The sequence below is a fragment of the Canis lupus genome, chromosome 11 (genome assembly GCF_011100685.1).
Source record: "Canis lupus familiaris isolate Mischka breed German Shepherd chromosome 11, alternate assembly UU_Cfam_GSD_1.0, whole genome shotgun sequence".
NCBI lineage: Eukaryota > Metazoa > Chordata > Mammalia > Carnivora > Canidae > Canis > Canis lupus.
The window spans coordinates 24,233,276-24,256,345 of record NC_049232.1 but is presented as its reverse complement, the minus strand read 5'-3'; the positions used below and the strand labels follow the sequence as shown (position 1 = coordinate 24,256,345).

At 42.9% G+C, this 23,070-nt stretch overlaps 1 protein-coding gene and 1 long non-coding RNA gene across 2 annotated transcripts in view; one reads left to right on the top strand and one right to left on the bottom strand.

Annotated features, from left to right (window-relative positions):
• TRPC7 (transient receptor potential cation channel subfamily C member 7) overlaps positions 1 to 23,070 on the top strand; it is a 144,052-nt gene that overhangs the window by 19,575 nt on the left and 101,407 nt on the right. The window lies entirely within an intron of this gene.
• Positions 7,638 to 12,834, bottom strand: LOC111098032. The gene is made up of 4 exons (XR_005366711.1): positions 12,731 to 12,834; positions 10,050 to 10,127; positions 8,529 to 8,606; positions 7,638 to 7,679 (listed from the first exon to the last, which is right to left on the bottom strand). It is a non-coding gene; the product is annotated as an uncharacterized LOC111098032 (long non-coding RNA).

Sequence of the window (23,070 nt, the reverse complement as noted above, 5' to 3'; positions counted from 1 at the left end):
AGTAGCAGCACAAATTACCTCAAATGGAAATGATGGAAATGAAGGCATTTTCTCTGAAAAAGTTACAATGCTACATAAATTAATCATCATAGTATATCATTAATCAAGTATGCTGCACACCTGTCAACATGCAGACACGTATTTTACTAGCAGCAAATTCATAGATTAAATGTGGAAAATATATGTCAGGAAGGTGGGATGGTCTGTAGACACAGAGAATATCACAACTGGGTAGACCCTAGTTACAGGGCTATCTGAAAATCTGGCATCCCTGCAGCAAATATTCATTAAGCCTCTAGCATGAGCAGGGCCCTAGACTGGATGCTGGGATGAAATGATGAACAAGATAAACAAGGTTCCTACCCTCAGGACCTGACAGTCCAGGGGAAGGGACATTATTCATATAATCGCACAAATAAATACGGCTTTACAAATCGTGCTGAGTGCTAAACAGTAAAAGGGCAGTTTTAAAAGCTGACTTAGTGGGACAGCTGACCCTGTGAGTGTATGTGTATGTGTATGCATGCGTGTTTAAAGATTTCTCTCAGAAGAGGTGCCTGGGTGGCTCAGTTGGTTAAGCTTCCACCTTCAGCTCAGGTCATGATCAGGGTCCCGGGATGGAGACCCGCACCAGGATCTCTGTTCAGCAGGAAGTCTGCTTCTCCCTCTCCATCTGCCCTTCCCCCGCCCATGCTTGCGCTCATGTGCTCGCGCGCTCTCTCTCTCTCTCTCTCTCTCTAATAAATAAAATCTTTAGGAAAAAAAAAGATTTCTCTAAGAAGATAATGTTTAAATGAAACCTGAGAGTATGGGAGAGATAAACAGCTAGCAGGGAATGGGAAAGACTGTGCTAGGCATAAAAACTGCACATGAAATATCCAGCACAGATAAGGGAGAGAGAGACCTGTGAGAGAACTGTAAGCAGCTCCACATGAGACGGAGTAACAGGGAGAGGTAGTAGATGATGAAGGCACTGAAGCACCACCTCAGCCTTGGCCTTACCAAGTGAGAAGTTGAACTTCATATTCAGGTAAATGAAGAGCCATAGGAAGGTCTTAGCAGATGAGTGAGGGACTGGTGTGAGCAGTTTGGAAATATCCCCTGCACCTGAGGCAGAAAGTGGCCTGCAGGATACGAGACTTGAAGGAGCTGGACAACAGCTGTAGGAAGACGGAGTCCTCCTAGGAAGGGGGTGAGTGGCATCTGAGTGCAGATGCAGCAGCACATCGAAGCCTACAAGTGGCTCAGCACAGTTGGAGAACAGCACAGTCAGGAAAGGTGACAGGCTCCTGGCTGTTTCCAGTACAGTCTGCTGGTCTGGGAGCTGCAGGGACCCTGCTTCTTCTGCCCCCTGGGCCCTCTCAGGGCTTCCCTCAGAGGAGGAGGAAGGAAAGGGCCCACTCCTTATCTTCTCCTTCACGGTGGAAGCTCTGTGGAGCAGCAGCACAGCAGGAGAGTCCAGAGGACTCCAATTCTCCACACTGGCATCTAGAGGGAGAGAAAGGTGGGGCCCAGAGCAGAGGTCCCAGAAAGTGAGTTCAGAAGTGATATCCCTAGGACAGAAAGAACTCCGGGGTGGGGGGGGGGGACTCTCCCGTGCATCTTCCAGATTCTGAGGCTATCATTCACTGTGGGCTGCAGCTACCAAGTAAACAAACATGTCATTACAGGAAAAGGACTACATCTTATCTCATTTTTTTTTTTCAACTGGAGCTAGTTTTAGCATAAATAAAGGCATAGAGTAGACCTCTCCCTCTTCTTCCTCCAAGGTTTGGGATGTTGAGAATATCAGAGGAGGATAATACAAGGGGCAGGCAAAGCTTTTCTGGGCACTGAAAATCCTCCCTGGTGAGCACCCGGGTAAGTATGGGGGATATATTAGCCTTGGCACTGCCATAACAAAAATGTGATGACTTAAAACACAGAACTCATTGTCTCACAGTGCTGGAGGCCAGAAATCCAAAATCAAGATGTTAGCAGGGCTCTGCTTTCTCTGAAGGCTCTAGGGTAAGATCCTTCCTTACCTCTTTGAGGTTTTCTTGGAGATCCTTGGCTTGTTGACCCATCACTCGAATCTCTGTCTCTGTTATCATATAGTGATCTTCTGGGTGTTTTTGTCCCTTACCCTATTCTTATGAGGACATTCTTCTAAGCACCAGTCATTTTGGCTTAAGGTTCCATTTTACTCCAACATGGCCTCATCTTAACTAATCACACCTGCAACACCCTATTTCCAAATAAGGCACCATTCTGAAGTCCCAGGAAGGATGCTGATTTGGAGAAGACACCATTCATCTCAATATGGTGAGGTAGAGGACCAGGTTGAGATGAACTGGGGAAGACTGAGACCAGGAATCTAGATAAACCCTCAGAGCAGGGCCGGACAGAAGGCCAGAGGTCAGTTATTATAGGAAGTCAAGCACAGCCCTAAAACTAGGGGGTTAGTCTGGAAGGAACAGAAGAGATTGTACTTACCAAAGCATAAGCTGAGACAGTGACACTGCAATTCTCGAAGTGTGTGTGTGTATGGGGTTTGTGGGGAGTGGGACGTTGCTAACAGAAGCAACGGGGAAAACTCAGTATTGAGGCACTACCCCTTTCAAAGACATTTTTAAAGCTTGGGTTTGGGAATAACGAAAATAAAACGCACCAATTATAGAATCTTTTGAATACAGAAAAGTAGTGGGAACAAAAAGGTCAGCCTTAATTCCTACCATCTAAGAGCAATTCATATTTTGGTATGTTTTCTCCAAGTGCTCCTCCTATAGCCAGGTAACAAAATGTGAATAAAACTATGACTCAGATGGTCAAACATTATCATAATATTTGTGTTTCCCCTCATACTTTATCCTCATTCCCATGCTCCCTTACTCCACAAAAAGCCCCCACTTCAGCATATTTAATGTATTTATATATAATGTATTTCATATATTTATATTAATTATGAATATAGAGAGGTATATATTTTGTATTCGTTCAAGAACTACTTCCTTTGCAACTACCATGTGCAAAGTTCTAGAGGTTGGGGACACTTCGACACTATCAAAACCCTATCATCTCTGCCCTCTTGGAGCTTACATTCCAATGGGGACTATGGAAAAATATACTACTGAGCCTAAGTTACATAAAAATGGCTGTGGTACAAGATTATGACCTTTCATCCAGTGAAAGACTGGACACCACGTTTTTTATGCTCTCTCCATGTCACCCCATGGAAGCCTCACTCATTGCTTCTGTGTGCTACTCACTACTGCATTTTGTGCCTCTTGCAGCCTTTTTCTCTCTCACTCCAACAGAGCGGGGGCACCTACACAGTTCTTTTTGTCACCACAAAGGCTGCCACAAAACATGTCCCTGTACCTGTTTGCAGCCCCTCTTGAGCACTGGTATTACAGGCCTGGGAAGAAATGCCCACAGTTAAGTTCATGCAGCCCAGCTGCCTGCCCCCTAGAAGGCTTGTCCCCGGGAGCTGTGCTGTGCCACACACTGCCACCTCTAGATATCATCCTGCTTTCTCACGTCTGCCAGTAGGAGGAAGAGAGTTACTTTAGTTAGCATTTCTCTAATTACTAATGATAAGCTCAGCCTGTCTTCCTATGTTGTGCAACCACGTGGGTTTCTCCCTTCCCTGAACTACCTCTTCCTGTTACTCCTTCACTCACTTTTTAACAGGATTTCTGTTTGGAGTATTTTTAAATTTTCCTTCAGGAGCTCCTTGTCTGTTCTAAATACTAACAACTTGTCAATATCAGACACTGCAGAAATCTTTTCCAGGCTGTCACCCATCTGTTACATTTGTCTATGGCACCCTGTTTTGAAGAGAAACACTTATTTTTGATGATTTGTGGATGTAGTCTTATTAAAACTCCCTTCCCCGCCCAAGGTCACAAGAACATTCTTGGACATTACATCTCTTTTTTCTTCTATTACCTTCATGGATCCACCATTCACATTTAGGTCTTGAGTACAACTGGAGTTTGCTTTTACGTGTAGAGGGAGTTTCCATCACATTTTTGCCTTTCTCCACATGGTGAGCTAGTTTCCCATCATGATCTACTCTGGAATCCGACTTACCTTCCCCCTCCACCCCGCCGCCCCCATGATGCCACCTCAATCACACGCCAATTCCCAAACACACGTGTTTCTGTTTCTGGACCTCTGTCCCATCCCAGTATCCTATCTACCCATTCCTCCAGTTTCATACCTGAGACTTTGTTTTGTGACTCATTACCTGATATGACAGCCACTCGTGTGATGTTTTTCTCTGCATAGCTTTGTTTTGTGCAATGCGGAGAAGAGTGTAAAAATAATTTGAAATCCTGGTTTTCTTACTGAATACTGTAACTTTGGCATTGCCCCATGTAATGTCAACACTTTATAAATAACTTTTCCCGGAAATTTTTAGTGTCCTGTGTTAGGAATAAAACTTTTCCTCTACTGTCTTAGGTTATACTGGTTGGGGCCTGTGAATTAACTAACAAAAGACAGACTACTAGGAGAAAATTTATTCATACACATATAGAAGTGCAGGAAAGAAGTGGCTCCCTGAACAGTTAAGATAGGGATTTATATACCAATTTAGTAAGGAAAAGGAGGGGAGAAAAGAGTTTCTAAGGAAAAAGAGGACTTTTAGGAAACACATGAGCTTTCGGAGAAAAATAGAAAGCATGAGAGTTTGTGGTGTTTGTTCTCAACTGGGTGCAAGCAGACAGTCTCCTTTCTAGTAGCTACCCTCCCCCTATGCCCAGTGGCCACATGATTTATGGCAGCTATATTTTGGGAACATGCTGCTAAAACATTTTAAAAGAAGTAAAAGAAGTTTAACTGCTGTTTGTTCAGATTTCTTTCACTTAAAATAATCTTCATGACATTCTGATTGATAAAACTCAATCTCTGTCAGCTCATTGAGTCCCTACCACAGAACAAATCCTGTGGCCCAGTACAAGGTGAGGCTGTGCCCCAGGGACTGAGGAAGGTGCTCCAGCCCTGGCCAAGGAGACAGACAGGCCTTTGTAGGGGAGGAAGAATAATCCCCCCCCTTCTGACTTCATAGCTGAGAAGCTTGTAATAAAAGACAGATTAACTAGGGGAAAACAAAAGTTTAGAAGCATGTAAATCTCATGTATACAAGGGAAACACCCAGGGAAAAATAAGTAACTCTCAGAGGAAGCTTAGAATTCAGAATTAAACATCATCCTGACAGGAAAAGGGTAGGAGGAAGTACACCTCTCAGAGGAGAGTAAATGATTTTTCGGAAAGATGAATGTGTTCTTAGAAGAGACAGGAGGTATGATAGTTTGTGACAGAGTTTGTCTGGGTGTGGGGGCCTCTTCTCCCGTAATGAGTCCATCTTTCCAGCAGATGAGGCCCCATGGAGAGGATCTAAGGCAATCAAGTTCCTTTTGGAGGATCTATTGTCAGGCATAGAGGGGCATACAGAGAAACCTTCTCCCTTCATCTGCTGTTTTTCAAGTACCTAAAGCTCAAAATAATATATCAAAAGGGCATATTTTGGGGTAGCATGTTCTGAAGTCCTGTAGTCATTTTGGGGTGGTATATTCTGCTATTCTTCACTGGCTTCTTGGTAATGTCTGTGCCCAGACTTGATTTACACAGTGTCACCTTCAGTCACTCTCTTCAAAAGAGAACCCACTGTTCCCAGGGGCTGGTGACAATCCATTTACAAGGGAGAAGGGGGAATTCTTATTTTTTGAGACTCCTTCTTATAAACACCCATAAGGGGATCCCTGGGTGGTGCAGCGGTTTGGTGCCTGCCTTTGGCCCAGGGCACGATCCTGGAGACCCGGGATCGAGTCCCACGTCAGGCTCCCGGTGCATGGAGCCTGCTTCTCCCTCGGCCTGTGTCTCTGCCTCTCTCTCTCTCTCTCTCTCTCTCTCTCTCTGTGACTATCATAAATAAATAAAATTTAAAAAATAAAAAAAATAAAAAAAATAAACACCCATAAGTTGGCAGCCCCGAGCAGAATCAGAAGACAAATCACTGAAATCCTTGATACTCTGCAGATGGTCCTGTAGGATTGGCTTGGTGAGGAGGTTTGTGAGCTCACATCCATCCGCCAACCAGCCTAGATAGTGGGTGAACCAGGCAGTGAGGACCCAGACAGCTTCATAGCCAGCTGCCAGTGGAGCTTTCACCATTTTTTGTTGAAGCTATTCGAAAAAGACATTTAGCAGGCCCCTGGAAGTTGCACATTAGGGTTAAAGGACTAACTGGTGGAGCAGAGGTGGGGGGAGCCTCCAGAATGTGAGTGAATAGCCTGCAGGGCTATCAGGAAAGGAAGGTGAGGCCCGGTTTCTGTCATTTGCTAAGGATCACAAGAGCTTATGTTAAAAATCAATAAGAGGACAAAGATCTCAGATTTATTTTCCAAATGGCTTCAGCAACATGCCCTAGGTAGGTTTAATCTATTTCTACTGAATTAAGCCACAATGAGGATCAGAACCAAACCATGGTTACACCATCCTGCCTCGCTGCTGTATCCCAAACTGGTTGAAAAGTTCCTAGTCAGAAGGCACGTGCTATGATGAGCACTGGGGGTTCTCTGTAAATGATGAATCACTAAATTCTACTCCTGAAACCAATACTATACTATATGTTAAGTACCTAAAATTTAAATTAGAATTTGAAACAAAAAAGAAGAAGAAAAAGTTCCTTGTCAGATGTAGTAGCTTGGCCTGGAACAGTCAAAAGAGTTTGGTTTCTCTTTGAGATTCCCTTTAGAGTGAGTGGCATGTAGGACTAAGAGAAAAATTAAGAAATCACCCATTTTCTTCTCAAATTTTTATCAAAGGGATGTATGATATAAAAAATAATTCAGAGGCACTTGAGTGGCTCAACCAATTGAGTTTTCCACTCTTGGTTTAGGCTCAGGTCATGATCATAGCGTCCTGGGATTGAATACCATATCAGGCACCCTGCTCAGTGGGGAGGCTGCTTGGGACTCTCTCCCCCTGCTTTTGTCCCTCCCCCTGCTCACATGCATGCTCTCTCTCTCTAAAATAAATAAGTACATCTTTAAATTTTTTTTCAGATAGCACCCAACCGTATACAATGGGAAGTAAGTCTCCCTTTCCTTAACTCTCTCCCTTGCCCCAATCTCGACTCCCAGACTCAGCCTTATAAAAATTTCTTCTACAACTGGGTATAAATCTTCTGTACATACATAGGCATATGTTTATATGTATAAAATATAGACGTATTCATTTGCTTTTTGCCTTAAATGTATTAAGCCCAACTCCACATTCAGTCCCCAACTTGCTTTTTTCACTTAATAATAAAATCCGCAGAGAAGTCTCCATATCAGCAACTCCAAGTCCACCCCTTTCTCCCCAAGAGCTACAGAAGTACTCCACAGAATAGATGCACAGTAATATGTGTAACGTTCTCTTATGTGTGGACCTTTAGGTTACTTCCAGCTTTTAATAAACAATGCTACACTGAACATACTTACAGGTTTGTACACTTCTGTATGGATACCTACCTGCAAGCAGCACTCCTTAAAATGGAATTGCTGGGGGGCACCTGGGTGGCTCAGTCGATTGTGTGCCTTCAGCTCTGATCCTGATCTCAGGGTCCTGGGATGGAACCCTTGCATCAGGCTCTTTGCTCAGTGGGGAGTCTGCTTCCCCCTCTCCCTGCTTGTGCTCACTCTCTCTCTCTGTCAAGTCAATAAATAAAATAATCTTTAAAAAAAGGAATTGCTAGGTCCAAGAACACACAGACATTTAAAATTGTGCTACAAGGGATACCTGGGTGGCTCAGTGGTTGAGCATCTACCTTTGGCTCAGGGCATGATCTCAGAGTTCTGGGATCAAGCCTCACGTCAGGCTCCCTGCATGGAGCCTGCTTCTCCCTCTTTCTGTGTCTCTGCCTCTCTCTATGTCTCTCATGAATAAATAAAATCTTTAAAAAAAAGCTTTTTTAAATTGTGCTACAGACTGACAAATACCCTCCCAGAGAGCAGTCCAAAATTATAAATGTCACCAACAGGCTATGAGGGTGTCTTTTCCACATTCCCTCGCCCAGAGGGAGTATTTTCACACTTCTTAATTGTGGGATTTACAGGTGAGAAATGGTCCCTAAGTACTCTTTTACTTTGAATTTTTTTAGTAAAATTAAACAACAACAAACAAACTTTGTTTCTTGTTCATTTGTGTTTCTTTTACCATCAATTATTTGTTCCTGTCATTGTCTTTTCTTGGTTCATTCCTCATTTAATTTTTAGTTTTTAAAAATTATTTTTATGAGGAAGAAATCAGCAGTCTTTTCTCCAGGTTGTGTGTTGCAAATATTTTCCAGCTGACTGTCTTTTTACATCTCTGAGGTTATTCTTTTCTGAATCGCAATGTTGTTCAAATTTTCTCAGTCTCCTGTCAAGCTCAGAAAGGTCTCCCTACTCAGATTATTAAAAAATGCATCCATGTTTTCTCCTAATATTGCTACAATTTCCCTTTTGTGTATTTTATCCATCTGGAATTCCTTTTGGCATAAGAAGAAATTCTCTTACCTTCTTGACAGCAATATTCCTCTGCTCCTTCGTCAGTCACCAAGATTTGATTCCACTTGCGTAGTCCAAAACCTCTATCTGAAAATATCAACCAAGAGAACTTAACATAATTAAGCAGAAAGAAGGTGGCTGCCAGTGCACATGACTATCCATTTGCTCATCAAACCCCAGATATACATATTTAAGCCATAAATTGTAAAAAGAAACAGCCAAAAGTTACATTCAGGTCGTTTTTAATTTTTTAAAGACTTTTTTTCAGCATTTGGATTATTTGAGTGTTTTGTAAGCTATATAATGGTAAGAAATCATGGTTCTTTTCTTTTTCCATTAAACTGCCTCTAAGGAGGGTAGAGGGCTGCCCAGCTGGAAGCCCTGAAAATGACACTGACAAAAGTCAGATTGACAAGAGAAAAACAAACACAAGTTTTACTAACATAGGCATCCCACAAACAAATGAGAGAAATTAGAGATGAGTAATTCAAAGGGTTGGGTAGGAGCTGCACTTCGACAGGATCTTAACAAAAGAAGACATTTTTAGACAAATGGCAAGGCAAAGGAAAAGGACTTTGAGCTTCTACGGGCATTAAATCACGGGAAGGTAAATACATGGATGAGGGGCATGAATGGCAGATGAGACTAGTTTCAGCAAAGTTTGTTACATAAATTCCTCTGGTACTGTCTGTGGACTGATAAGGGTCTAGAGCTGACCCCTGTAATGAATTATTCCTGCCCTTCTTGGTACAAAGAAGCGAGGGGAAACCCTCTACAAATTTATGTCCTACTTCTGGTCAAATAGAAGGAGGACAGAGGGTTTTCTGCTATCTGCTTCTTAATCGTCTTCAGCTCAAAATAATCTTTATGCCAAAATTGCACATTTTGAGGTGGCACATTCTACTGCCCTTCAAGCCCATGAATTACAAGAAGTAGGCAAATGCCACTGCAGCTCCCGAATTCATGGAAGAGTTCTATTTAATACCAATCAAGAAAATTGAGAGAACTGCATTTGATTGCAAAGTGGAAAAAAAAATCTCTATCATTCAGAAATCTCATTGGCATTGATAACTACGTGTCTCTCCTTCTTTCTCATTTATGAACTATGTGATCAGTAGCCACTATGTTATGTACTCAAACACAGTGTAGGGATAGGAAACTCTGCAATCCTTGCACAGGCTTTCCTTCAAAACAGGTACCACCTGAGCAAATGGAGGAACTGCACTTTTCCATCAGCTGTCAGTAAAACAGACCAAGTGGTATTCTAGCACCTGCACTCTTCTGCTGTCCCCAACAGGTCTGGAGGAGTTGGGGAATACAAGCTCTGGTCACAGTAGGAGCAAAATGCCATTGGACTCAGGAAATCTAAGAAAGCTAAAGTTGTATACCTAGTCCTAAAATTACAGGGATTTAAGAATGACTGAGGCTAAAATGTTCTAAATACTATCAACTCTCAAACAGAAAAGGATTTCCAAATGCTTGGTAGCAGAATTATCTTTCTTATAATTATGATCACTTTGTCCTTCATACTTGCAGTGTGAAATTAATAATGATGGCCTGGTTCTCTGGGATCCAGCGCAGGCTTGTTATTATTGACAGGTAAACACCCTGAAAATTAAGAAGGGCCACAGTGAAATGCCAAACACTGCTCTCTCTCTCTCTCTCTCTCTCTCTCTCAATCTCTCTTTCACACACACACACACACACACACCCTAGAAATACAACATACTCCACATTTACTAATAATACAAGTGCTTGAAACAGGAGTTCAGAGCCTCTGTTTGCATTCTTGAGAACAGTAGCATGAAGCTGCCGGCTTTTTTTTTTTCATGAGGAAGACCAGGGCTTTGTCTGCTGAATTAATAGGTCTCTGCAGCTTCTCCTCCACCGTCTTTGAAAACGGTGGCTCAAGAATCTGATGACAATGTCTCTTCTCTGGTGATTATTAATTTTGCTAAAAGTTCATACTCCAAAGAATTCACCCAAAATTCTTCCGCAACACATCAGAAACTTGATGTTTCATATGCTTAAAATGGATATTTTAACATAAACATGGAGATAAGCTCCAGGAAGTGTGCAGGAAAAGGAAAAATGTTGTAATTTGGCTGACAAAATACGGAGCAAGAGTTTATATCCCTAACTGATAACTCCTCTAAAATTACAAATTCAGAAACCAGATTTTAAACACAGACATGGGTCTTTTCTTCACCTAAAGCAAATTTGAGGTGTATTCTCATGACAGATTTTTGGGCATTAATCAAGTGAGCCAAATAGCTTGGGAGACCTGTGGTCACATTCTCCCCAGGACATGGTATATGTAAACAGGTAATATGACACCCTAAAAGAAGATCCTTAGGGGCGATGCTAGGATGGGGCCTTGACAGGTAAGACTCCAGAGCAGAAAGTTGGAAAGGAAAGGCATTGAATGAAGAGACCCAGCACTCTAACACAAACTGCTGTGTGACTCTGGCTTAGTCATTTCACTGCTCTGCTGCTCATCTTCCTCATTTACAAAGCTAAGTGCCTATAACCCCTTAATGAAGCCCTTTCTGCTTCTCCTTTCTACAGAACATTTTCTTTAGTTTTTTTTCTTTAAATTTTTGGTAGTGAACATGCAGTGCAATATTGGTTTCCGAAACAGAAATCAGTGATTCATCACTTACATATAACACCCAGTGCTCATCACAAGTGCCCTTCTTAATCCCCATCCCCCACTCACCTCCTTCCATCAACCCTCATTTTGTTCTCTATCTTTGAGTCTTTTATGGCTTGTTTCCCTGTCTCCTTTATTCTTTTCCCCCTTTTCATATGTTCATCTGCTTTCTTTCTTAAATTCCACATAAGAGGGACACCTGGGTGGCCCAATGGTTGAGCATCTGCCTTTGGCTCAGGGCGTGATCCTGGGGTCCTGGGATTGAGTCCCGCACGGGCTCCCCATGGAGAGCCTGCTTCTCCCTCTGCCTATGTCTCTGCCTCTCTCTGTGTCTCTCATGCATAAATAAATAAAATATTTTTAAAAAGCCTCCACATATGAGATCATATGGTATCTGTCTTTCCCTGACTGACTTATTTCACTTAGCATTACACACTCTAGCTCCATCCAGGTCATTGAAAATGGCAAGATTTCTTTTTTTTTTTTTTTGATGGCTGAGTAATATTCTATTATACATATATATACCATTCTTCTTTATCCATTCATCACTTGATGGACATTTGGGCTCTCTCCACAGTTTAGCTATTGTCAATAATGCTGCTATATAAGCATCAGGGTGCATGTATCACTTTATATCTGTATTTTTCTACAGAGCACTTTCATAAATAACATCTAAATTGAGATTTAACAAGAAATAATTATTCCCATTTTACAGATGAGTAAACAACTGAGAGTGGTTAAGTGATTTATCAACAAAAGGTATTCTTCCTTTTGTGTGCCAGACACTATAATAGATTCTAGGACTATAGGTGTGGATGAGACCCAGACTCTGTCCTCAATGCCAAAGGAGAGACTGGAGCAGTTAAGGGATAATTACAGTATAGTAGAATAGGAGTGGAATGTTGTGAGAACACACAGAGAGAGTGCAAAAAATGGCCTAGTAATGTGAGATAAGTCTTCCCAGAAGAGATAGTATTTTGAAGTGGTTCTTGGAGGATGAGGAGTTTGGCACATGGAGATGAGAAAGAAAAGCATAAAGGCAGAGGAATGAGTATGTGCAAAGGCATGGAAGGCCTAGTGTACTACTTGGTAGATAGGTGTAGCTAGAGGAGAGCAGGCTTATAGAATGGGGCTAATGTTAGTGAAATATGTTGAGGTATAATAATCAAAATGCTGGTATTTTATTATGTAGGTTTTAGCCAAGAGGATGATGGGCTGGCATTTGGGTAGAAGAAGGAAGTAACATAAACAGACAAATCAGGAAGCTAGTTCAAAAGTCCAGACACTAAATTACAAGGACTTAAATGATGATCATGATGATAAATATGGGGATATGAATATGGGGTTCCGATATAAAGATACTTTGGATCATAATCCATAGATCTTGGTAACTAATTGGCAAAGACAAAGATGAACCCAGGGTTTCTAGCTTAGGAAGCTGAGTGGATGGGGATTCTACTTCCTGAAACAGAAAGCACAACATCAATTTTGCTGGTTACATGAAGACCCATATGTTCAGTTTGGGGCATACAGAGTTTGAAGCGTCTGTGAAACTTACCAGAGTAGATGACACCTGGCAGTTGAATATTTAAATCAGCTCCTTCAAATATAGGTTGGGGCTGGAGGTAAACACCTGGGAATCATCAGAGGTGACAGCAGCATCTGTGGAGATAAATGGAATCACATCAAAGCCTCAGTCGGTCTCTTTCTTTCATATTTACAAAATAGATATAGGTCCTACTTCCGAGTGTTGTTCAGTCATTCACTAGATAAATCAGTTTAAAGCAAAAAAAAACTGGAATCTGATTTTCCTGATTAGATTTTAACTTATTTAAATGCAATCACTTACTCATCTTTTTCCCATGTCTTCTGGGACTTTTAGAAAGTCACTGCAGATGTCTGTGCACAAGATAATGAGCCTGTAATAGTCAGCTTTGGCTCCAAGACCATCTCAAGAGCCAAGTATCCCCCCACCTCTCACTGCTCCTAGATCAATTCCCTGGTAGCTACACACCAGCCCTTTCTTGCTCCTCAAATTCCCATAAATAAAATTTTCAAATTGTACTACATGTAGTAAGCCATTTTACATAGCACTTATTAATTTCTATAATGTGACATGCCCTGAGCTGGAATATACAAATGACCAAAGTTGATTTGTTAAGTATGAAAATGTCAAAAATACAGAAAGCACTTTGTCAGGGCTATTGGACCCCAAGAAGAAAATACAGTGGGGGTGTGAGCATGAGACCGTGGATCTCCCCAGGGATATCAGGAAAGTCACTCTGGAATTACCTTAGAGCTGGTCTTGAGAGAAGGGTAGGGAATCGTAGAGGAAGCAAAGAGGAGTATAGTCCAGGCTTGGGAACAAAAGGGATAGAGACACCAAAGTGAAAAGAATGAAGTATGATCCTCCACATGGAGAAGTCATTAGCACTTATTTGCCTAACTTAATTTTTAGTTTTTGTGTTATAATTAGCAGGGCTCTGCTGTTGTTTTAATTGCTACTTTGCCATCTAGTTATTAAGCCCTCTTAATCAATAGCATTTTCAGCAATCACAAGCAAATTTTTTAAAGTTACTCCTATACATACACAGTGCTATAATTACTCTTCAAAACAAGTCTCATGAACATTTACTATTCTGAATCCATAATCAGGTGAGTCATGACATAAGCCTCTGGAAGGGTATGTCATCTAGTGATGCCAATTCGAAATTCGTGTTTCTCTGAAATGTTTCCACAATATATAGTTAGTACAAATAAGATGCATAGGTCATATTTGCTTTGAACTTCTTTTTGGATCTTCTTTTAATTTGTTATTAAATAAAAAAACAAAGCCATTAGCCATCAAAGATGACTGCAACTCTGGCTAAATTAGCACCAAGCCTGGATACCCTATACCTCTCTCCAACACTGAGGTTTAGGAGCTCAGGAAACTTGGTCCAAAGGAAATCATACAGGTTTAAACACCATGACACACTCAAAATTATTTTTTTAAGTTTTTTTTTATTTTTATTTATTTATGATAGTCACACAGAGAGAGAATGAGAGGCAGAGACATAGGCAGAGGGAGAAGCAGGCTCCATGCATCGGGAGCCCGACGTGGGATTCGATCCCAGGTCTCCAGGATCACACCCTGGGCCAAAGGCAGGCGCTAAACCACTGCGCCACCCAGGGATCCCTCAAAATTATTTTTTTTAAAGATTTTATTTGTTTATTTCCAAGAAAGAGAGAGATAGAGACAGAGAACACACATAAGCTGGGGGAGGAATAGGAGAAGGAGAATCCCAAGCAAACTCCATGCTGAACGCAGAGCTCAACTCAACCCTGAGATCATGACCCAAGCCAAAACTAAGAGTCAGATGCTTAACCAAGTGAGCCACCCAGGCACCCCTCCAAATTTTTTTCTGATTATACTGGTAATAGCAATTAACACAGAAAATGAATTTGTGCATAAAAAGAAGAGAATCATCTATAATCCCACCAGATATTAACATGTTAGACAATTTCCTTCCAGTGTTTGATGCCCCAAGCATGCCACATATGGAAGCCTCATTTTCTCTCTGTCCCTAAAGTCCCATTGGTATTAAAACTTAAACGTTGGGGATCCCTGGGTGGTTTAGCGGTTTGGCGCCTGCCTTTGGCCCAGGGCATGATCCTAGAGTCCCAGGATCGAGTCCCACGTCGGGCTCCTAGCATGGAGCCTGCTTCTCCCTCTGCCTGTGTCTCTGCCTCTCTCTCTCTATGTCTATCATGAATGAATAAATCTTTAAAAAAAATAAAATAAAATAGAACTTAAATGTTTCCCAAATCCACTTCCATCCCTACATCCTATCTTTACTACTTGCACTTGACTAGCTCCAACTCTGATCCTATCTCCATGCCATAATACTCCCCAACACTGAGGCTGTCCTTCACACGGGGCCAGGAGGATCCCACCGAAGTACAAACCAGACCATGCCATTCTCCCCCTTAAAAAAGCATCCATGGCTTCCCACTGCCTATGGAAGAGAGTCCAAGCTCCTTATCAGGGAATACAAAATCCTCCATGCCCCAGCTCCTGTCTACTTCTCCAGATTCATCATCTTCTGCCACTGTCTACCTCTAATTTTTTTAAATTTTTATTTATTTATGATAGTCACAGAGAGAGAGAGAGAGAGGCAGAGACACAGGCAGAGGAAGAAGCAGGCTCCATGCACCGGGAGCCCGACGTGGGATTCGATCCCAGGTCTCCAGGATCGCGCCCTGGGCTAAGGGCAGGTGCTAAACCGCTGCGCCACCCAGGGATCCCTGTCTACCTCTATTTAAATAGCTCCCTGTATGCTTGTAGAGCAGGGTTTTGTGTCTCCTTGCCTTTATTTCCTAACAAGGAATGCCATTGCTCCACATGTTGAACTGAGTAACTCTGATTTATCCTTCAAGATTCAGCTATGACTGACCTCCTGTGGGCAACCTCCTTGAATACCCAGACAGAGCTCACAGCCAGTCTTTGATTCTGATGTCCCAAAGCAGTGAGCCTGCGCCTGTCCCTTTATCAGCCTGTTACTGCTCAAGACTGTTGTGCAACAAACCACCCCAAATCCCAATGCTCTACATGTCCATGTTTACAGTCATGTTCACAGGTCTGAGGGTAAGGGGATGAGGCTGCTCCATATATCTCATTCTGGGGCCCAGGGTAGATAGGTAGTGATACATTCTTCTCTTGGCAGAAGTCACACTTCCCATAGGGCCAAGGGAAAATACGTGATGCCTCCTAAGATCTAGGTTTGGAGGTCATACATTGTCAGGCCATGGGCTAAACCAAGTCCCATGACCAAGCGGACATCCACGCAGGAGGAAGTATATTAGTCTCATGGAGGTGGAGGGAGGAGGCAGAAATATCTGTTAAACAACAAGCTTATCTAATGCACTACTCATCTCAAAGATGGTGACTGTCTTTCTAGTTGCACAGGCCAAACACCTCCATCACCCTATCTCTACTCTGTTTTTCTTTCTTCATATGCAACTCCTCAATAAATCCTACTGACTCTATCTTTCAAAAATATCCAGAATTCCATCTACATTTCTCACCTGCTTGACCATTTTTTACCTTTCTGGGCCAGGCCACCTTCATCTCTTCCCTGGGTAACTGTAACAGCCTTTTAATGGGTCTTCATGCTTCTGCTCTTGCCCCTTAAAATGTATCCCATGCCAGCAGCTGAAATGATCCTCTTCAATCATTCATCAGATCATGTAAACTGCTTACTGACACCCTCCAATGAGTCCCCACCTCAGCAGAGTAAAAGCCACAGTCCCTGACAAATGCTAGTAGGCCTCTGGCCATATGTTCCCTTTTATTCCTCTGACCTCATCTCTTCCCGTTGTCCTACTCACCCACTTTGCCCCACGAACTGGCATCAATTGGTTATTCCTCAAAAATACCAGATGACCCCCTCTTCCAGCTTTGCACTCTTTTTCTTCTTTGTACTGGTGACTCCCTATCGAGAACACTTTCCTTGTGTATCTACATAGCTCCTTCCTTCACCATCTTCAACTATCTATCCAAAAATCACCTCCTCAGGATTCTCTGAGGAAGCTATTTTGGATACACCATCTGTATAAAATAGCAATCTACAGCCCCCGTACCCCCAGTAAAACATAAGCTCCTCAAGGGCAAGGCCTCTGCTTTGCTTATAGCTGTATCTCAATGATCTAGACCAGTGCCTGGCACAGAGAAGGTACTCAGTGAACAGTTGTGGACTGAATGACTAGCAACACAGCCTAATACTGAAAACTACTGGGTTATGTGTTGTCTCTCCCATGGGTGGACAGCCTCTGCATCTCCCTCCTTTTTGCATCTCCAGGGCCGGGCCCAGCTTCTAGAACAGAGAAGGCTTAGTAAGCCCATGTTGAACTAGGTGGAACATCTCTATAAGGATGAATCCCTAGAAAGCACTCAAGTTTACAAGCTAACAGACTCATACTGTTTCTACTGCTTACCAGCTGGGTTTATTGGTAAGGAAATATTTTCCCAAGAATTACTGTAAGATCAGATGTACAGGCACTCGGGTCTAGTTTGCACAAAAAGGTAAGCTCCTCATCATACTTCACTGCCAGACTTTCAGTGTCTCCCTTTTCCTCTGATCTCTCAGCTCCCTGAAGGCAGCAACCATGCCTGCTCGCTCTCCGTTGTATTTCCAAGGCCCTAGTACAGTGGTCAACACGTAGGAGATCTCTATTCATTTTTGTGGAGTAAATGAAAAAGTGAATGACCATGCGAGTTCTTCCAGGAGCCAATCCAAAGACAACAGTGACTCACGGGTGTTTTTGGACGAAAGCTTTGCAAGGACCCAGGAACAGGGAGTTGTTAATTCAGCACCACTCCACAGCTATACTGTAAGCATCGGCTCCAACAAGGCAAACAGATCACAAAACTATGCTTGCTAAGAGCCAGCACACCTTGAACCACAGTCACGGTGCTGTTCCCTTTGGAATTCCCCTAGCCCCCCACAATGCTGCCTTATCCCACCGCTCTGCTTCTCTGCATATCTGAGGAATGAACAATGATGTCCCCAGCCACTGCAGGGGGGAGCTCTGCAAACCCTCTGCTTCCCACCCATTCCCAGACCTTCCCACCACGTAGACAGTAGTTCTGGGTGGGACAAGGGACCAGGGGTGAGGGTGGGGGGACACAAACAAGGTAGATGACATCCTGCTGAGAGTCCTAACACCAGAAAGATCACAGGGGTGTAGATAGACTGCCACTCTGATAAGAGGCTGAGGGCCTGGGGAGCAATAGGAATCAGTGAGGACTTCCACCCTGACTTTCTGATTGCCAACACACCTTCTGGTAACTTAGACTGCAGGTCAAACTCAGTTCCCTGACCTTCCCCAGAGGTGCACATGTAGGGTAATGCCTTACTCCATTTCAGCACCTCTTCTTCTTATCCAGCAGATCCTCATCTCTCTCTTTCTCTGAACCCACCCTGTCAGGGTGATGCTCAGGGTTTTAGAACACGTGCCAGGGAAGTTAGTATTTTTATCAGCTTGAGTACTGCCCAGGATTAGCATTCTGGAATCTGGAGTCAGCCACATCCAGGTCCAAATCCCAAGTACCAGTGAAGTCTCTGGGCCTCACTCAGTTCCCCATCTATAAAAGAGGAATGATAACAGTGTCTACTTCCTAGGTTTGTCATGAGAATTCATGAGCTAAATACATAAAGCATCCGCCCTGTGACCTGGTACACAGTAAGCACCCAATAAATGATAACTAATAGTAATAACTGTAACTGTCATTATGTTTTAATATTGTCTCCCATCCTACTACATACAAAGTGCAACCAATCATGCCTCCGCCAACCCCATGTGGGCAGGACAGGAAGGCAGGGGAAATGGGGCTGCTTCCGTATAAATGAACCATCAGGGTCCCTGTTCCTTTTTCAACTCACACATCCTGAATACTGTCCTGATTCATAGCTTGGAGCAACCAACCTACCAGGAAGCTCTGATTGGATGGTTAGTAGAGTGTTGGGGGGTGGGGAGGGGGAGGGAAAGAGAGAGAGAGAGGGAGAGGGACAGGGAAGGAGGGGGAAAGAAGGGGGTGGAGAGGAAGGAGGACAGGGGGCTGTGAGGTGTGAGGATGGAGCAAGGCTCACACATGGAGATGTGACTTCCAGTCTCAGGTCTCTGTAGTTCTGGAATAAAAACCAGAAAGCTGAAAAGAGGCTCTTCTGGTAGTTCACCAAGAGAACCAAGTAGCATTTTTAATCTGAATAAGGATGTGCAGAGGGTGTACATGAGTTCGTCTTTGGAAATCTAAGCATGTATATGTTTAATTAATTATGAAAAGTTCTAGAAAATAGAAGATAATGCACATAACCTATGCATGGCCATGTGATTGTTAGAGTAGCTAACACCCATCACAGTCCACACGTCCATGAACATTCTCTCCCCTATGCACCCGTGCATTTGCCAGTCGCTCTTCCCAGAGTGTTCATTCCCTACTACCTCTCCTCCCCACATCCACCTTGCTATTCCTGGCCTCACTCATCCTCAGGTCTCAGGTGATGCTCTGCCTCTTCGTGAAAGTCTTCCATGTCTGTAGCAAGGGTCTCATGTCACCTTGTGATCCCATACCTGCTTACGTGTCATTCCTCAAGGGCAAGGACTATGTTTTATTTAGGTCTGTATTCCCAGTACCTGGCACATAGTGGGTGCTCAAATATACTTGCTGAAATACTGAATAAAATACTAGAGTTGCTCATCAGCCACTATTCTTCTTAGGCAAGGCTCTGACTCCATCAGAGGGAACTTGTTATAAAATCAACAAGTGGAGCTATCCATTACTTCTGGGACTTCACAATGTCATGGTGATGGCTTAGGGAGCCCCTTACAAATGTCAGTACCTGCCAATTAAGCAAACCAAAAATCAGGTTGGACACCAAAGTACCAGCCTGTCAACAATGCCTAAGAAAGGTGGTGTAGTCACAGGAGGATTCAGGCTCAGACCCACTGTGAATTATCAAGGATGCTGTTCCAACCCGGCACTCCAAGCTTCTGTCCCACTACCTGCACATTCTACCTTAGGACTGACACAGGGTGAAGCTGGGGGACTGAATCCAATGACAGGTGTCTCAGCTTTACTAGAAAAGGCACTGGAAGGGCAACACCCCAAAGGAGACAAATGTTCTGTGTTCTCTCCTAACCTACAAGGCACACACTGTGGGAAGCAATGTATATAAATTACCATATTTAACTTACACCTTGCAGCAACCCTACAAAGTAAATAGCATTACCATCTCTATTATACCAAATGCACTACAGCACACAGAGAGATTGAGAATATACTCAAAATCATGCAGTCAGGGCCCAGCAGAAAGAAGATCAGAACCCAGACTCTCTGATTCAGGAACACAAGCACTAACCACCCAATCTTCTCATGCCAAGACTGATCAGGCCTGTGCTGAAAAATTCTGAGATCACCAACATACAACCATCTTTCCCAAAGGCTGCAACTTAGGGCACGGAGACCCCACTGGGAAACGCAGGAAGTCTGGGATAGATAAAGAATGGCCTCCTGCAGAGGCACAGTGAGAATGGGGCCTTTGAGGAGGTCACTGGAGCTGGAAGGCAGCCCCACCTTACCCTCAGGGAACAACCATGGAATTGAGGATCTGGGGGGTGTGCAAATGCCCCTGGGACAGTCAAGGCAAGAAATGTTGGCTATCTGATTCATGTACTAGACTTAAACCACCTTCCTTGGATCTGCATTCCTAAATGGAGATTAAATGCTCAAGAATATGTGTCTTTTATGATCCTTTGGAGCATGGGCTTATAGATATGGTGAAGGTTAATGAAACAATTAAGTGTATGCATGAAAGCTAAAACATGGATTGAAGCTTTTCAATTTTCATCTGCAATAGTGAGCACCAGGCTCAGGTTCTTACCCCGCATTCCACATCCATTAATTATTTCAGTGATTCCAGCTACAATTAATAAGGATTCAGCCATGTGTGTTAAATCTTAACGTTCAGTTTTCTCATCCATCAGCTGAGTGGAGGGATGTGCAGAATGGAGTGCCAGAGGCAGGAGGTGGCTTTGAAGTCCTTCTTAGCTAAAAGGTGTGTGACCTGTGTGCCTGGCACTGTGCCGAGCACATGAGCTTACCTCACTGAATCCTCAGTTTAAGTGTTAAAATCCTTCCTTATGTTACCACTGTCCTCAGGTCACCTCTTCTGAGAGGTGAATGTACTCCATTCTCCACAAGGCTCCCTTCCATCCCATCCTCAGACCCTTCATAACCTTCATCTCCAGACAGCCCCTACTTCACTCTCTGGAAATAACAGCTTCTCCACAACAAAACCCCATGTCACTGCCCTCCCCTGCAGAGATGCATCGTCATCTCACTCTTAGAAGACAGGCCCCCTAAGGACACACTTCCCCTGCAGCCCTCACAAGCTTTTGCTCCCATGGTCCTCATAGCCCTGGGCCTGGAAAAGGGGGGTGGGCATATCTCTCTTGCTACTCCTTACCACTTCCAGACCTTCCTCCTTCTCTCCTCCCTACAAACATTCACCTTTGAATCATACTTCATCAGATCAGGTTACCCGTTATCCCTCACCACTGCTGCCTGCAACAATGGACCACTCTGTCATTTCTCCATGCTTTTAGTGCCTGGACTTAAATTCCTGGTACTTTGATATATACGTAGATGATCCTTTCCACATCCTGGCTCAGTTGCATGAACTCCAGCAGTCTTACTGTAGTCACCATGAGCCCACCTGAGCCTACACTTGTCATGACCATAAATGCAAATTCTCCATAGTCTCAGCATCATACTCTGACTACTCAAACTTTTCCATCTGCCTCCAATATCTCAACTCTTATCAATCTTTTGCTGTCCCTGTGACCTCTAACTCAGTAATCTAGCCTTCTTCTTTTTTTCATAACTTTATATTTATAGCAGTTTTAGGTTCCCAGCAATATTTAGCAGACAGTATAGAGTCACCATACATCCCCACCCTCCCACATGCATAGTGTCTCCCATTACCAACATCCTCACTGAGACATTTGTTACAAATGATGAACCTACAATGACATATCATTATCACGCCAAGTCCATATCTTATATTAGGGATCATTCTTGTTGTATGTCCTAAGAGTTTGGGCCAATGTATAATGACATGTTTCTACCATTACAGTATCATACAAAGTAAAGAAGCTTCACTGCCTTAAAAACCCTCTGTGCTATTCATCCCTCCCCACCATCCCGACCTCAAGCCCTGACAACCACTGATCTTTTTGCTGTCTCCATAGTTTTGCCTTTTCCAAGACATCATATAGTTAATGTGTGTACCTTCTTCAGATTGGCTTTTTTCACTTAGCAACAAGCAATCAAGTTTCCTCCATGTCTTTTTATGGCTTTATATCTCATTCTTTTAAGTGTTCAATAATATTCCATTGTCTGAATGTAACACTGTTTATTTATCTACTTACCCACTGAAGGGCAGCATGGTTACTTCTAAATTTTGACAATTATGAATAAAGCCTCTATAAACATCCATGTGTAGTTTTTTGTGTAGACACAGTTTTCAACCCTTTGGGTAAATACCAAGGAGCACAACTGGTGAATTATACAGGAAGATTATGTTTAGCTTCATAAGACACTGGCAGCTTCATATTTAAGGTCTCTTGTAGATGACATGTAGCCGTGTCTTATTTTCCTAACCTTTCCACTTTTCTTCTCCCTTGAAAGCCCTGTCTGTCTTCATACCAGTCTCAGATCCATGAACAATCATTATAATCACTCTCACATACATGCCTCCATTCCTTTGCCCCTCTTCTGATCTGCTGTATTCTTTGGCAAAAAGACAATCCTTGTAAAATCTAATTCTCTACCTACTCCATGCCAGCACCCAGGGAGGTGGATGTGGTTAGGAAAAAATCAACCACATTAGCTGGCCTCATTTTAAATCTCTATGAACCTCAAATGGACTCTTATTATCCTCCAGCAATTATATCCTGTCTCTTGAATCCATTCACTCTGAAATTTTGCTAAAAAACATTTCAATCAATCAATCAATCAATCAATAACTATTTCAGACCTCCTCTCCTCAAACTTCCATCACCTTTCCCCCTCATTCTTACTCTCAGCTGATAATATTTTCTTCCTATTTCACTGGGGTGGGGGGTGAAATAACAGAAAGAAAATGTCTATAGATTCTCACCACCAGTGTGTGTACCTACTAGCATCCTCCTCCACATACTTGACCTTCCCTCCTACTTGAGATAAACCATATGTGATTCTATCTAAACCTATTCCTTCACTTATATATGAATATCTAATCTTCTGTCATATATGCTATTGAACTATGGGATTAATATAACTATCTAGTGATATCAAATACAATGATCCATATAATT